Below are 17,821 nucleotides of genomic sequence, written 5' to 3'. Positions count from 1 at the left end.
CCGACGTTATCTACCTGAATGAGATCCGGCTGGCTCCTCTGTCGCGACGTTACCTGAACGCCCATCTGCGGCCCGCTAACCGTTAGCTGTCTTACCGGCTGCTATCTGAATAGACAATCGGACAATTTATTATGTTTTATTATTATGTTTTCTTCTCGGGCCTCTATAACTATATCTATTGTTCTTATTTTTTTGTTGTTGTTGTGTGATTTGGATTAATCCCCTCTACCACACGGAACCCTACTAATCTACTGACCGAACGCAAGAGGTGGCTAACAACAGACTCCATCCTATGCTAGCTTGCTACCGGTTGGCCTGGCTAGCTGTCTAAATCGCCGTGACCCTAAACCAACCTCTCCACTCACTGGACCCTTTTGATCACTCGACTAAGCATGCCTCTCCTTAATGTCAATATGTCTTGTCCATTGCTGTTCTGGTTAGTGTTTATTGGCTTATTTCACTGTAGAGCCTCTAGTCCTGCTCACTATACCTTATCCAACCTATTAGTTCCACCACCCACACATGCAATGACATCTCCTGGTTTCAATGATGTTTCTAGAGACAATATCTCTCTCTTCATCACTCAATACCTAGGTTTACCTCCACTGTATTCACATCCTACCTTACCTTTGTCTGTACATTATACCGTGATGCTATTTTATCGCCCCCAGAAACCTCCTTTTACTCTCTGTTCCAGACGTTCTAGACGACCAATTCTTATTGCTTTTAGTCGCACCCTTATTCTACTCCTCCTATGTTCCTCTGGCGATGTAGAGGTGAATCCAGGCCCTGCAGTGCCTAGCTCCACTCCTATTCCCCAGGCGCTCTCTTTTGACGACTTCTGTAACCGTAATAGCCTTGGTTTCATGCATGTTAACATTAGAAGCCTCCTCCCTAAGTTTGTTCTATTCACTGCTTTAGCACACTCTGCCAACCCGGATGTTCTAGCTGTGTCTGAATCCTGGCTTAGGAAGACCACCAAAAATTCAGACATTTTAATTCCAAACTACAACATTTTCAGACAAGATAGAACTGCCAAAGGGGGCGGTGTTGCAATCTACTGCAAAGATAGCCTGCAGAGTTCTGTCCTATTATCCAGGTCTGTACCCAAACAATTTGAACTTCTACTTTTAAAAATCCACCTCTCTAAAAACAAGTCTCTCACCGTTGCCGCCTGCTATAGACCACCCTCTGCCCCCAGCTGTGCTCTGGACACCATATGTGAACTGATTGCCCCCCATCTATCTTCAGAGCTCGTGCTGCTAGGCGACCTAAACTGGAACATGCTTAACACCCCAGCCATCCTACAATCTAAACTTGATGCCCTCAATCTCACACAAATTATCAATGAACCTACCAGGTACCTCCCCAAAGCCTTAAACACGGGCACCCTCATAGATATCATCCTAACCAACTTCCCCTCTAAATACACCTCTGCTGTCTTCAACCAAGATCTCAGCGATCACTGCCTCATTGCCTGCATCCGTAATGGGTCAGCGGTCAAACGACCTCCTCTCATCACTGTAAAACGCTCCCTGAAACACTTCAGCGAGCAGGCCTTTCTAATCGACCTGGCCGGGGTATCCTGGAAGGATATTGACCTCATCCCGTCAGTAGAGGATGCCTGGATATTTTTTAAAAATGCCTTCCTAACCATCTTAAATAAACATGCCCCATTCAAGAAATTTAGAACCAGGAACAGATATAGCCCTTGGTTCTCCCCAGACCTGACTGCCCTTAATCAACACAAAAATGTCCTATGGCGTTCTGCATTAGCATCGAACAGCCCCCGTGATATGCAGCTGTTCAGGGAAGCTAGAAACCATTATACACAGGCAGTTAGAAAAGCCAAGGCTAGCTTTTTCAAGCAGAAATTTGCTTCTTGCAACACTAACTCAAAAAAGTTATGGGACACTGTAAAGTCCATGGAGAATAAGAACACCTCCTCCCAGCTGCCCACTGCACTGAAGATAGGAAACACTGTCACCACTGATAAATCCACCATAATTGAAAATTTCAATAAGCATTTTTCTACTGCTGGCCATGCTTTCCACCTGGCTACTCCTACCCCTGTCAACAGCACTGCACCCCCAACAGCAACTCGCCCAAGCCTTCCCCATTTCTCCTTCTCCCAAATCCATTCAGCTGATGTTCTGAAAGAGCTGCAAAATCTGGACCCCTACAAATCAGCCGGGCTAGACAATCTGGACCCTTTCTTTCTAAAATTATCTGCCGAAATTGTTGCCACCCCTATTACTAGCCTGTTCAACCTCTCTTTCGTGTCGTCTGAGTTTCCCAAAGATTGGAAAGCAGCTGCGGTCATCCCCCTCTTCAAAGGGGGGGACACTCTTGACCCAAACTGCTACAGACCTATATCTATCCTACCATGCCTTTCTAAGGTCTTCGAAAGCCAAGTCAACAAACAGATTACCGACCATTTTGAATCTCACCATACCTTCTCTGCTATGCAATCTGGTTTCAGAGCTGGTCATGGGTGCACCTCAGCCACGCTCAAGGTCCTAAACGATATCTTAACCGCCATCGATAAGAAACATTACTGTGCAGCCGTATTCATTGATCTGGCCAAGGCTTTCGACTCTGTCAATCACCACATCCTCATCGGCAGACTCAACAGCCTTGGTTTCTCAAATGATTGCCTCGCCTGGTTCACCAACTACTTCTCTGATAGAGTTCAGTGTGTCAAATCTGAGGGTCTGTTGTCCGGACCTCTGGCAGTCTCTATGGGGGTGCCACAGGGTTCAATTCTTGGACCGACTCTCTTCTCTGTATACATCAATGAGGTCGCTCTTGCTGCTGGTGAGTCTCTGATCCACCTCTACGCAGACGACACCATTCTGTATACTTCCGGCCCTTCTTTGGACACTGTGTTAACAACCCTCCAGGCAAGCTTCAATGCCATACAACTCTCCTTCCGTGGCCTCCAATTGCTCTTAAATACAAGTAAAACTAAATGCATGCTCTTCAACCGATCACTACCTGTACCTACCCGCCTGTCCAACATCACTACTCTGGACGGCTCTGACTTAGAATACGTGGACAACTACAAATACTTAGGTGTCTGGTTAGACTGTAAACTCTCCTTCCAGACCCATATCAAACATCTCCAATCCAAAGTTAAATCTAGAATTGGCTTCCTATTTCGCAACAAAGCATCCTTCACTCATGCTGCCAAACATACCCTTGTAAAACTGACCATCCTACCAATCCTCGACTTTGGCGATGTAATTTACAAAATAGCCTCCAATACCCTACTCAACAAATTGGATGCAGTCTATCACAGTGCAATCCGTTTTGTCACCAAAGCCCCATATACTACCCACCATTGCGACCTGTACGCTCTCGTTGGCTGGCCCTCGCTTCATACTCGTCGCCAAACCCACTGGCTCCATGTCATCTACAAGACCCTGCTAGGTAAAGTCCCCCCTTATCTCAGCTCGCTGGTCACCATAGCATCTCCCACCTGTAGCACACGCTCCAGCAGGTATATCTCTCTGGTCACCCCCAAAACCAATTCTTTCTTTGGCCGTCTCTCTTTCCAGTTCTCTGCTGCCAATGACTGGAACGAACTACAAAAATCTCTGAAACTGGAAACACTTATCTCCCTCACTAGCTTTAAGCACCAACTGTCAGAGCAGCTCACAGATTACTGCACCTGTACATAGCCCACCTATAATTTAGCCCTATCAACTACCTCTTTCCCAACTGTATTTAATTTATTTATTTTGCTCCTTTGCACCCCATTATTTTTATTTCTACTTTGCACATTCTTCCATTGCAAAACTACCATTCCAGTGTTTTACTTGCTATATTGTATTTACCTTGCCACCAAGGCCTTTTTTTGCCTTTACCTCCCTTCTCACCTCATTTGCTCACATTGTATATAGACTTGTTTATACTTTATTATTGACTGTATGTTTGTTTTACTCCATGTGTAACTCTGTGTTGTTGTATCTGTCGAACTGCTTTGCTTTATCTTGGCCAGGTCGCAATTGTAAATGAGAACTTGTTCTCAACTTGCCTACCTGGTTAAATAAAGGTAAAATAAAAAAATAAATAAAAAAAATGTGGTCGGACGAAGGGAGGGCAGGGGAGGGCTTTGTATGCATTGCGGAAGTTAATAGCAGTGGTCGAGGGTATTGCGAATGCGCGTAGCATTATCAATATGCTGGTAGAAGGACTTTAGTTCCTGTATGTTGTTATGATTACACCTAGGCTCATTAAGGGAAGTTAAGGGTCTGGGCTCATCACACACAGACACACAGACCCACCCTCTCTGAGTAGTGTGTTCATTAAGGGAAGTGAAGGCTCTGGGCTCATCTTTAAAATATATAACAAAGTGCCGTGATGTCACACCCCATCAGCCTATCCTGAGTAGACTAAACCACTTTAGCAGAAAGAGCAGAGACTGTCATCGCCTGAACGCACCGAACCCGCTCTGACACACACACGGCAGGCTGTGCAGGATGAGGGATGCATGTTGGTTTGGGGCTAAACATGATATCTGGGGTCCCCTGGGTTGGCCAATCAGAACAGCCTTCCAGGGAAACAGGAAAAGCACTCAAGACAGGGCCTAGAGAGCACACACACAGACACACACACATACTCAGAGAGAGACAGACACACACACAGAGAGAGACAGACACACACACACACACACACACAGAGAGACACACACACACACAGAGAGACAGACACACACACATACAGAGAGAGACAGACACACACACACACAGAGTGACAGACACACATAGAGAGAGAGAGAGAGAAACACAAAAAAATACAGAGAGAGAGACACACACACACACATACAGAGAGAGAGAGATACAGACACACATACATACAGACATAGAGAGAGAGAGAGAGAGACACATACAGAGAGAGAGAGACAGAGAGAGAGAGAGAGATACAGACACACATACATACAGACATAGAGAGAGAGAGAGAGAGAGAGAGAGAGACACACACATACAAAGAGAGAGAGAGAGAGAGAGAGACAGACAGACACATACAGAGAGAGAGAGACAGAGAGAGACAGAGAGAGAGACAGAGACAGACAGACAGACAGAAAGACAGACAGACAGACAGACAGACAGACAGACAGACAGACAGACAGACAGACAGACAGACAGACAGACAGAGACACATACACAGAGAGAGAGAGAGACACACATACACACATAGAGAGAGACACACACACATACACACATAGAGAGAGAGAGAGACACACATACACACATAGAGAGAGAGAGAGAGAGATACACACATAGAGAGAGAGAGAGACAGACAGAGGAGGCTGCATGATAAACAGAGTCCAGTCTCTGTCAGACAGAGGAGGCTGCATGATAAACAGAGTCCAGTCTCTGTACGACAGAGGCGGCTGCATGATAAACAGAGTCCAGTCTCTGTAAGACAGGAGGCTGCATGATAAACAGAGTCCAGTCTCTGTAAGACAGAGGAGGTTGCATGATAAACAGAGTCCAGTCTCTGTTAGACAGAGGAGTCTGCATGCATATACAACAATCATAATTAATTACAGAGAGAAAAGTGGCCTGAACAAGCTTATTTTTGCCATAAGCGGGAAGCAAGCCTTATTATAAAAATAAAAACCCAATTTCAATTTAAGCTTTGTCACAAGATTATCCACATGAACTTTAAAGGACAACTAGTCATCCAACCAGATACCTACGTATTTGTAGGATGACACTTTTTCAATGGATGAGCCACCAGATGTGACAATGCTATCCTTCTCTGGCAGAGTTCTAGCTCTGGTAAAGGTCATGCATTTAGTTTTTTGTACATTCAAGATCAGTTTGAGACCATAAAGGGAGGCCTACAGTGACTGAAAAGCAGTCTGGAGCTCTTCAACAGCCTGAACCAGAGAAGGAGCACATGAATATTTAACTGTATCATCTGCATGTAGATGTAACTTTGCTGGTTGCATCCCATTCCCCAACTCGTTAATAAAAATTGAGAACAACACAGGAGCTAAAATGGAACCCTGGGGCACACCTTTATTAATCTCAAGAAAGCTAGACTTGTGATTGTCAGTGTATACACATTGTGTTCTGTCAGAAAGATAGTTCCTAAACCAATTTACTGCCCCTTCAATGAGACCAATGTTTCTGAGTTTAGCAAGCATCAATTCATGGTCAACTGAATCAAAGGCTATTTGATAAATTCACAAAACTAAGCAGCACAATGTTGCTTTTTATCAAGTGCATTAATGTTGTCGTTTTCCACTCCCATAGCTGCAGTTGTTGTACTGTGCCCCGATGACTAGGGTGACTGAAGTCTTTGACAATTTCTAGGGCCTTCCTCTGACACCGCCTCATATAGAGGTCCTGGATGGCAGGAAGCTTGGCCCCAGTGATGTACTGGACCATACGCACTACCCTCTGTAGTGCCTTGCAGTCAGAGACCGAGCAGTTACCATACCAGGCAGTGGTGCAGCTGTAAAACCATTTGAGGATCTGAGGACACATGCAAAATCTTTTCCGTCTCCTGAGGGGGGATAGGTTTTATCATGCCCTCTTCGTGACTGTCTTAGTGTGTTTGGGCCACAATAGTTTGTTGTTGATGTGGACAACAAGAAACTTGAAGCTCTCAACCTGCTCCACTACAGCCCAGCCGATGAGAATGGGGTCGTGCTCGGTCCTCCTTTTCCTGTAGTCCACAATCATTTTTGTCTTGATCACATTGAGGGAGAGGTTGTTGTCCTGGCACCACACGGACAGGTCTCTGACATCCACCCTATAGGCTGTCTCATCGTTGTCGGTGATCAATCTACCACTGCTGTGTCATTTGCAAACTTACTGTTGGTGTTGGAGTGAACAGGGAATACAGGAGGGGACTGAGCACACACCCCTGAGGGGCTCCCGTGTTGAGGATCAGCGTGGCGGATGAGTTGTTCCCTACCCTTACCACCAGGGGGTGGCCCTTCTGGAAGTCCAGGATCCAGTTGCAGATGGAGGTGTTTTGTCCCAGGGTCCTTAGCTTAGTGATGAGCTTTGAGGGCACTATGGTGTTGAACGCTGAGCTGTAGTCAATGAATAGCATTCTCACATATGTAGGTGTTCCTTTTGTCCAGGTGGGAAAGGGCAGTGATGAGTGCAATAGAGATTGCATCATCTGTGGATCTGTTGGGGAGGTATGCAAATTGGAGTGGGTCTAAGGTTTCTGGGATAATGGTGTCGATGTGAGCCATGACCAGCCTTTGAAAGCACTTCATGGCTACAGACGTGAGTGCTACGGGTCGGTAGTCATTTAGGCAGGTTACCTTAGTGTTCCTGGGCACAGGGACTATGGTGGTCGGTTTGAAACATGTTGGTATTACAGACTCAGTCAGGGGGAGGTGGGAAATGTCAGTGTAGACACTTGCCAGTTGGTCAGCGCATGCTCGGAGTACACGTCCTGGTAAAAAGACATACAATCAATAATACAACAGAAAAAGTCTATACACAGGGTGTGTAAATGAGGTAAGATAAGGGAGGTAAGGCGATAAATAGGCCATGGTGGCGAAGTAATTACAATATAGCAATTAAACACTGGAATGGTAGGATGTGCAGAAGATGAATGTGTAAGTAGAGATCAAATCAAATCAAATCAAATCAAATGTATTTATATAGCCCCTCGTACATCAGCTGATATCTCAAAGTGCTGTACAGAAACCCAGCCTAAAACCCCAAACAGCAAGCAATGCAGGTGTAGAAGCAGGGTGGCTAGGAAAAACTCCCTAGAAAGGCCAAAACCTAGGAAGAAACCTAGAGAGGAACCAGGCTATGTGGGGTGACCAGTCCTCTTCTGGCTGTGCCGGGTGGAGATTATAACAGAACATGGCCAAGATGTTCAAATGTTCATAAATGACCAGCATGGTCGAATAATAATAAGGCAGAACAGTTTAAACTGGAGCAGCAGCACGATAGAGATACTGGGGTGAAAAGGCGCAAGATAAATAAATAAATACAGTATGGGGATGAGGTAGATTGGATGGGCTATTTACAGATGAGCTATGTACAGGTGCAGTGATCTGTGAGCTTCACTGACAGCTGGTGCTTAAAGTTAGTGAGGGAGGTAAGAGTCTCCAGCTTCAGAGATTTTTGCAGTTCATTCCAGTCATTGGCAGCAGGGAACTGGAAGGAGAGGCGGCCAAAGGAAGAATTGACTTTGGGTGTGACCAGTGAGATATACCTGCTGGAACGTGTACTATGGGAGGGTGCTGATATGGTGACCAGGGAGCTGAGATAAGGCGGGGCTTTACCTAGCAGAGACTTAGCCAGAGGGTTTGGCAACGAACATGAAGCGAGGACCAACCAACGAGAGCATACAGGTCGCAGTGGTGGGTAGTATATGGGGCTTTGGTGACAAAACAGATGGCACTGTGTGACAGACTGCATCCAATTTATTGAGCAGAGTGTTGGAGTGTTCAAGATTTAACTTTGGATTGGAGATGTTTAATGTGAGTCTGGAAGGAGAGTTTACAGTCTAACCAGACACCTAGGTATTTGTAGTTGTCCACATATTCTAAGTCAGAACCATCCAGAGTAGTGATGCTGGACATGTGGGCAGGTGCAGGCAGCGAATGGTTGAAGAGCATGCATTTGGACTAGTAATCGGAAGGTTGCAATTTCAAATCCCCGAGCTGACAAGGTACACATCTGTCGTTCTGCCCCTGAATAGGCAGTTAACCCACAGTTCCTAGGCCGTCATTGAAAATAAGAATTTGTTCTTAACTAGTTAAATAAAGGTAAAATAAAAATAAAAATAAAATTTAGTTTTACTTGCATTTAAGAGCAGTTGGAGGCCACGGAAGGAGTGTTGTATGGCATTGATGCTCATCTGAATGGTATACAGAATGGTGTCATCTGCGTAGAGGTGGATCAAAGAATCACCAGCAGGGAGAGAGACATCATTGATGAAGAGAGTCGGCCCGAGAATTGAACCCTGTGGCACCCCCATAGAGACTGCCAGAGGTCCGGACAACAGGCCCTACGATTTGGCACACTGAACTCTTTCAGTGTAATTGGTGAACCAAGCGAGGCAATTTTTGAGAAACCAAGGCTGTTGAGTCTGCCAATAAGAATGTTGTGATTGACAGAGTCGAAAGCCTTAGCCAGGTCGATGAATAGGGCTGCACAGTAATGTCTCTTATCGGTGGCGGTTATGATATCATTTAGGACCTTGAGCGTGGCTGAGGTGCACCCATGACCAGCTCTGAAACCAGATTGCATAGCGGAGAAGGTACGGTGAGATTCAAAATGTTCGGTAATCTGTTTGTTAACTTGGCTTTCAAAGATCTTAGGCAGGGTAGAATTGATATAGGTATGTAGCAGTTTGGGTCTAGAGTGTCTCCCCCTTTGAAGAGGGGGATGACCGCGGCAGCTTTCCAATCTAAAGGAATCTCAGACGATACGAAAGAGAGGTTGAACAGGCTAGTAATAGGGGTTGCAACAATTTCGGCAGATAATTTTAGAAAGAGAGGGTCAAGATTGTCTAGCCCGGCTGATTTGTAGGGGTCCAGATTTTGTAGCTCTTTCAGAACATCAGCTATCTGGATTTGAGTGAAGGAGAAGTGGAGGAGGTTTGGGCGAGATTCTGTGGGGAGCGCAGCGCTGTTGACCGGGGCATGGGTAGCCAGGTGGAAAGCATGGCCAGCCATAGAAAAATGCTTATTGAAATTCTCAATTATTGTGGATTTATCGGTAGTGACTGTTTTTCCTAGCCTCAGTGCAGTGGGCAGCTGGGAGGAGGTGCTCTTATTCTCCATGGACTTTACAGTGTCCCAGAACTTTTTTGAGTTTGTACTACAGAATGCAAATTTCTGGTTGAAAAGGATAGCCTTTGCTTACCTAACTGCCTGTGTATATTGGTTCCTTACATCCCTGAAAAGTTGCATATCCCTGGGGCTATTCGATGCTAATGCAGTATGCCACAGGATATTTTTGTGCTGGCCAAGGGCAGACAGGTCTGGAGTGAACCAAGGGTTATATCTATTCCTAGTTCTACATTTTTTTGAATGGAGCATGCTTATTTAAGATGGTGAGGAAGGCACTATTAAAGAATAACCAGGCATCCTCTATTGAAGCGATGAGGTCAATATCCTTCCAGGATACCCAGGCCAGGTCAATTAGAAAGGCCTGTTCGCAGAAGTGTTTTAGGGAGCGTTTGACATTGATGAGGGGTGGTCGTTTGACCGCAGACCCATTACGGATGCAGGCAATGAGGCAGTGATCACTGAGATCTTGGTTGAAAACAGCAGAGGTGTATTTGGAGGGCGAGTTAGTTAGGATGATATCTATGAGGGTGCCCGTGTTTACGGATTTGGGGTTGTACCTGGTAGGTTCGTAGATCATTTGTGTGAGATTGAGGGCATCAAGATTAGATTGTAGGATCGTCGGGGTGTTAAGCATGTCTCAGTTTAGGTCACCTAGCACAGCACAAGCTCAGAAGATAGATGGGGAGCAATTTATTCACATACGTTGTGCAGGGTACAGCTGGGGGCAGAGGGTGGTCTATAGCAAGCGGCAACGGTGAGAGACTTGTTTCTGGAAAGGTGAATTTTTAGATGTAGAAGCTCGAATTGTTTTGGTACAGACCTGGATAGTAAGACAGAACTCAGCAGGCTATCTCTGCAGTAGATTGCAACACCGCCCCCTTTGGCAGTTCTATCTTGTAGGAAAATGTTATAGTTAGGAATGGAAATTTCAGGGTTTTTGGTGGTTTTCCTAAGCCAGGATTCAGACACCGCTAAGACATCCGGGTTGGCAGAATGTGCTAAAGCAGTGAATAAAGCAAACTTAGGGAGTAGGCTTCTAATGTTAACATGCATGAAACCAAGGCTTTTACAGTTACAGAAGTCAACAAATGAGAGCACCTGGGGAGTAGGAGTGGAGCTAGGCACTGCAGGTCCTGGATTAACCTCTACATCACCAGAGGAACAGAGGAGAAGTAGGATAAGGGTATGGCTACAGAGAGTAAATGGAGCAGGTTTCTGGGCACGATAGCATAGATTCAAGGCATAATGTACATACAAAGGTATGGTAGAATGTGAGTACATTGTAGGTAAACCTAGGCATTGAGTAATGATGAGAGAGATATAGTCTCTAGAGACGTTTAAACCAGGTGATGTCAGGCATGAGTCCCCAGATCCTCAAAAAGTTCTACAGCTGCACCAAATCTTGGACCAAAAGACTCATTAACAGCTTCTACCCCCAAGCCATAAGACAGCTCAACACTTCTGTAAAGCATATTTTCAGAATCTGAAACGACAGGTGGATTAACAATAGGCTAAGCTGTGTTTTGCTATATTGCACTTGTAATTTCATGAATAGAAATATTTGTAGTAATATTATTTGAATGTGGAGCAATGCAATTCAGAGGTTGTTGATGACAATTATCCCGTTAACGGGGTGGCAGCCATAAGAAGTTAATTACTTAAAAATCATACAATGTGATTTTCTGGATTTTTCTGGATTCCGTCTCTCACAGTTGAAGTGTACCTATGATAAAAATTACAGACCTCTACATGCTTTGTAAGTAGGAAAACCTGCAAAATTGGCAGTGTGTCTCTCCACTGTATATTACTCTTCCAAAATATTCCTTGTGGGTGAGGATATTGGAAATTCAATAAAAGCCTACTGGATGACAACTTGTTTTTAAGTAGGACAGAATCATTTATAACTGACTTTTTCCAACATGACATAGGTACAGCAGATCCCCTTATAGTATGGGACACCTTTAAATGTGCCTTTAGAGGCCATGCAATTCAGTAGTCATCCATAAAACAAAATCAATTCAGATCAAAGGAGTCCATATTAACAAAGGAAATGGAAGGACTAACAGTACAGATAGCAAGAAAAACTGTACCATAGAGTAAGGCTCAGAGTAAGTTAGAGGAAAAAATTAGAGTTAGAGGATCTTATTCATACTATAAAAATAAAGCGAACTGGATGGAATATGGGGAGAAATGCACCTAATTATTTTTCAATCGTCAACATTGAAATGCTAAAACATGTTTTTACCCAAACTTGTTACGAATGATGCAGTCAATCACGATATTTTGAAAGAGGAAGTAAAGTACTTTAAGCATATGTTTTCATTTCAGTCTCCTCCATTTCCACTAACCAACGATTATTGTACGGATTTTTTTCCTATTAATCATGTACAGAAAGACTCACGTTAAAGTGAAATTACAGAGGCAACATTTATTGGTGCAATTAAAGCCTTTCAGTGTGGGAAAAATCCAGGGCTGGATGGCAGACCAGTGGAAGTATACCAAACCTTTTTTGATATACTCTGACCATTTTTGCATGTTTTAACCACTCCTATATACAGTAAATTGTAGATTATCGGAAAATCAACAAGAAGGTCTGATTTCATTATAACTGGAACAGGACCTAAGTGGTAAAATATAAAGATCCAGTCCACCTAAAAAATTGGAAACCTCTTACACTTCAGTGTTGTGATGCAAAAATTCTAGCTAAATGTCTAGCGCATAGAATTAAAAAGGTTTAGGCAGATATTACATTTGTCAGAGTTTATATATAAATGCCTGGAACATTTACATTTGGGAGAATGTCTTATTAAATGTGTTAAACGTATGTATAGCAACCCTAGGTGTAAAATAATAAGTTTAACGGCCAGCCGTGCTGCCCTGGGCCAACTGCAAGTTTCCCAAGTCTCTCTTTGTGGCACCTCAGCAAATGACTGAACAGTAGTCCAGGTGCGAGAAAACTAGTGCCTGTAGGACCTGCCTTGTCAATAGTGTTGTTAAGAAGGCAGAGGAGTGCTTTATTATGAACAGACTTCTCCCCATCTAAACTACTGTTGTATCAACATGTTTTGACCATGACAGTTTACAATCCAGGGTTATTCCAAGCAGTTTAGTCACCTCATCTTGCTAAAATTATCCCAGAAACCATAGACCCACTCCAAAATGCATGCCGTCCAAACAGATCCACAGATGATGCAATCTCTATTGCACTCCACACTGCCCTTTCCCACCTGGACAAAAGGAACACCTCTGTGAGAATGCTATTCATTGACTACAGCTCAGCGTTCAACACCATAGTACCCTCAAAGCTGATCACTAAGCTAAGGAACCTCGGACTAAACACCTCTGCAACTGGATCCTGGAGTTCCTGACGGGCCGCCCCAGGTGGTGAGGGTAGGTAGCAACACATCTGCCTCGCTGATCCTCAACACTGGAGCTCCCCAGGGGTGCGTGCTCAGTCCCCTCCTGTACTCCCTGTTCACCAACGACTGCATTGCCAGGCACGACTCCAACACCATCATTAAGTTTGCTGACAACACAACAGTGGTAGGCCTGATCACCGACAACGACGAGACAGCCAATAGGGAGGAGGTCAGAGACCTGGCCGGGTGATGCCAGAAGAACAACATATCCCTCAACGTAACCAAGACTAAGGAGATGATTGTGGACTACAGGAAAAGGAGCACCGAGCACGTCCCCATTCTCATCGACGGGGCTGTAGTGGAGCAGGTTGGGAGCTTCAAATTCCTTGGTGTCCACATCAACAACAAACTAGAATGGTCCAAACACACCAAGACAGTCGTGAAGAGGGCATGACAAAGCCTATTCCCCCTCAGGAAACTAAAAAGATTTGGCATGGGTCCTGAGATCCTCAAAAGGTTCTACAGCTGCAACATCGAGAGCATCCTGACCAGTTGCTTCACTGGCTGGTACGGCAATTGCTGACTACCTCAATTGGCCAGACCAACCAGTGCTCCCTCCACATACTACCTCAATAAGCCTGACTAACAGGTGTCTGTATTTTGCCTTGTACTCTCATTTTCAAATGTATTTTTACTGTTGTTTTATTTCTTTACTTACCTACACACACACACACACATACATATTTTTTTTTCATTTTTCTCCGCATTATTGGTTAAAGCCTGTAAGTAAGCATTTCACTGTAATACCTGTTGTATTCTGCGCACGTGAAAATAAACTTTCACATTTTTCCACAAATAAATTTCCACATTATTCATTACAAGATGTAGTTGAGGTTAAGGGATTAGTGAGTGATTTGCCCCAAATACAATGCTTTTAGTTTACGTGTATAATGTTGAGTCATCCGCATACATAGACACCCTGGCCTTTCTCAAAGCCAGTGGCATGTTGTTAGTAAAAATTGAAAAAAATCAATCATTCCCTGGGGAATTCCTGATTCTACCTGGATTATGTTTGAGAGGCTTCCATTAAAGAACACCCGCTGTGTTCTCTTAGACAGGTAACTCTTTATCCACATTATAACAGGAGGTGTAAAGCCATAACACATACGTTTTTCCAGCAGCAGACTGATTAATAATGTCTAAAGCTGCACTGTCTAACAAGACAACCCCCACAATAATTTTATCATCAGTCATTTGTGTAAGTGCTGTGCTTGTTGTGCGTCCTTCCCTATAAGCGTGCTGAAAGTCTTTTGGCAATTTGTTTGCTGGTCAAACACCATTTTTTCCAGAAGTTTACTAAGGGTTGGTAACAGGCTGATTGGTCAGCTATTTGAGCCATTTAATGGCGCTTTAATATTCTTGGGTTGCTGAATGACTTTAACTTCCCTCCAGGCCTGAGGTCACACACTTTCCAGTAGGCTTAAATTGAAGATGTGACAAATGGGAGTGGCAATATCGTCCGCTATTATCCTCAGTCATATTCCATCCAGATTGTCAGACCCCGGTGGCTTGTCATTGTTGATAGACAATAATTTCTTCATCTCTTCCACACTGACTTTACGGAATTCAAAAGTACAGTTCTTGTCTTTCATAATCAGTGTTTGTTGCTGGCATGTCATCCCTAAGTGTGTTTATCTTGCCAATGAAAAGTAATTAAAGTAGTTGGCAATATCATTACATTTTGTGATGAACGAGCCACCTGATTCAATGAATGATTGGGCCGACTTGGTTATTTCCCAACAATGTAATTTTAGGTGCTCCAAAGCTTTTAACTATCATTCTTTTATCATTTATCTTTGTTTCAGTTTATTTATTTATTTATTTTATTTAGCTTAGTCGTGTGATTTCCTAATTTACAGTACCTTTCCCGATCAGTTGGGCTGCCATACCTTTTGCCTCATCCCTCTCAACCATACAATTTTTAAATTCCTCATCAGTCCAAGGGGATTTAACAGTTTTTACAGTCATTTTCTTAAGCGTGCTTATTCGTAACTGGAATAAGCAATTTAATAAGTGTCAAGTGCAGTGTCTGGTTGCTCCTCATTACACACCACGGACCAGCAAATATTCTTTACATCATTAACATATGAATCACTACAAAACGTATTGTATGACCTCTTATACACTACATTCGGCCCAGCCTTTGGAACTTTGGTTTCCCTGGATATGGCTATTATATTGTGATCACTACATCCTATGGATTTGAATACTGCTTTAAAGCAAATTTCTGCAGCATTAGTAAAGATGTGACCAATACATGTTGATGATTTAATTCCTGTGCTGTTTAACTACCCTGGTAGGTTGACTGGCAACCTGAACCAGGTTGCAGGCACTGGTTACAGTTTGAAGTTTTTTGGGGCAGTGTAATGATCACGAGGGGACACAGAGAGCTGGTTTCAAGCGCAGGGCGCAGCAGATGTTTATTGCAAAAGACCACAGAAGGAGGCAGGTAGCTGGGTCTAGGGGCAGGCAGAAGGTCATACACAGGGGTCCGAAAGGGCAACAGTAGAGGCAGGGAAAAGGCTAGTAACGTAGTCCAGGAGGTCAGGCAATAGGTAGATAACAGGAAATTTGAAAGGCTAAAGTACTGGCAGGGAATTGGCAAAAGGTGTTGTTAGTGCAAAACATACATTACATTTTACATTATACATTATGGGAAAACCAGCACTCTGACGCCATGTGTCACAAAGCAAACAATACCTCATAGTGATGGGTTAGGGTTAGGGTTAAGGCAAAGAACTGAACTAAATAGTGTGTGTTAATGACATACAGGTGTGTGAACAGGTGATTAGAATTCAGTCAATTTGGATCTGGAGAGTGAGCTGCGTTCAGGGGATCTATGGGTTTGAGTGTGATCTGGAAGCAGACGTTACAGGCAGCTTGATGAGAGACGGTCAATATTTAAATCACCCAGAAAATATAGTTCTCTGTTGATATCACATACATTATCAAGAATTTCACACATATTATCCAGCTACTGACTGTTAGTACTTGGTGGCCTATAGCAGCTTCCCACCAGAATGGGTTTTAGGTGAGGCAGATGAACCTGAAGCCATATTACTTCAACAGTATTTAACGTTATATCGTCTCTAAGCTTTACAAGAATGTGGTTCTGAATATAGACCGCAACATCGCCCCTGTTGGCATTTTTGTCTTTCCGTAGATGTTATGACCATGTATTGCTACCACTGTATCATCAAAGGTATTATCAAATCAAATGTATTTGTCACATACACATGGTTAGCAGATGTTAATTCGAGTGTAGCGAAATGCTTGTGCTTCTAGTTCCGACAATGCAGTAATAACCAACGAGTAATCTAACCTAACAATTCCAAAACTACTACCTTATACACACAAGTGTAAAGGGATAAAGAATATGTACATAGAGATATATGAATGAGTGATGGTACAGAACGGCATAGGCAAGATGCAAAAAAGTTATTTAGTCTGCTTGGGAGCAAGACATCCTGGTCCGTGACGGGGCTGGTTTTCTTTTTGTAATCTGTGATTGACTGTAGACCCTGCCACATACCTCTTGTGTCTGAGCCGTTGAATTGCGACTCTACTTTGTCTCTATACTGACGCTTAGCTTGTTTGATTGCCTTGCGGAGGGAATAGCTACACTGTTTGTATTCGGTCATGTTTCCGGTCACCTTGCCCTGGTTAAAAGCAGTGGTTTTTGCTTTCAGTTTCCCGCAAATGCTGCCATCAATCCACGGTTTCTGGTTTGGGAATGTTTTAATCGTTGCTATGGGAACGACATCTTCAATGCACTTTCTAATGAACTCGCTCACCGAATCAGCGTATTCGTCAATGTTGTTGATGGACGCAGTGCGGAGCATATCCAGTCCACGTGATGGAAGCAGTCTTGGAGCGTGGAATCTGATTGGTCGGACTAGCGTTGAACAGACCTGAGCGTGGGAGCTTCTTGTTTTAGCTTCTGTCTGTAGGCAGGGAGCAACAAAATGGAGTCGTGGTCAGCTTTTCTGAAAGGAGGGCGGGGGAGGGCCTTATATGCGTCGCGGAAGTTAGAATAGCAATGATCCAAGGTTTTACCAGCCCTGGTTGCAAAATCGATTTGCTGATACAATTTAGGGAGTCTTGTTTTCAGATTAGCCTTGTTAAAATCCCCAGCTACAATGAATGCAGCCTCAGGATATGTGGTTTCCAGTTTGCAAAGAGTCAAATAAAGTTTGTTCAGAGCCATCGATGTGTCTGCTTGGGGGGGAATATATACGGCTGTGATTATAATCAAAGAGAATTCCCTTGGTAGATAATGCGGTCGACATTTGATTGTGAGGAATTATAAATCAGGTGAACAGAAGGACTTGAGTGCCTGAATGTTGTTGTGACCACACCACGTCTCGTTAACCATAAGGCATACGCCCCGCCCCTCTTCTTACCAGAAAGATGTTTAATTCTGACGGTGCGATGCGTGAAGAAACCAGCTAGCTGCACCGATTCCGTTAGAGTCTCTCGAGTGAGCCATGTTTCCGTGAAGCAAAGAACTTTACAGTCTCTGATGACCCCCTGTTGTCAAGAGACTGGACATTGGCGAGAAGTATGCTAGGGAGTGGTGCGCGATGTGCCCGTCTCCGGAGCCTGACCA

The sequence above is a fragment of the Oncorhynchus mykiss genome, chromosome 4, assembly GCF_057628025.1.
Source record: "Oncorhynchus mykiss isolate SJ-2025 chromosome 4, ASM5762802v1, whole genome shotgun sequence".
NCBI lineage: Eukaryota > Metazoa > Chordata > Actinopteri > Salmoniformes > Salmonidae > Oncorhynchus > Oncorhynchus mykiss.
Note: the sequence above shows the minus strand (reverse complement) of the source record.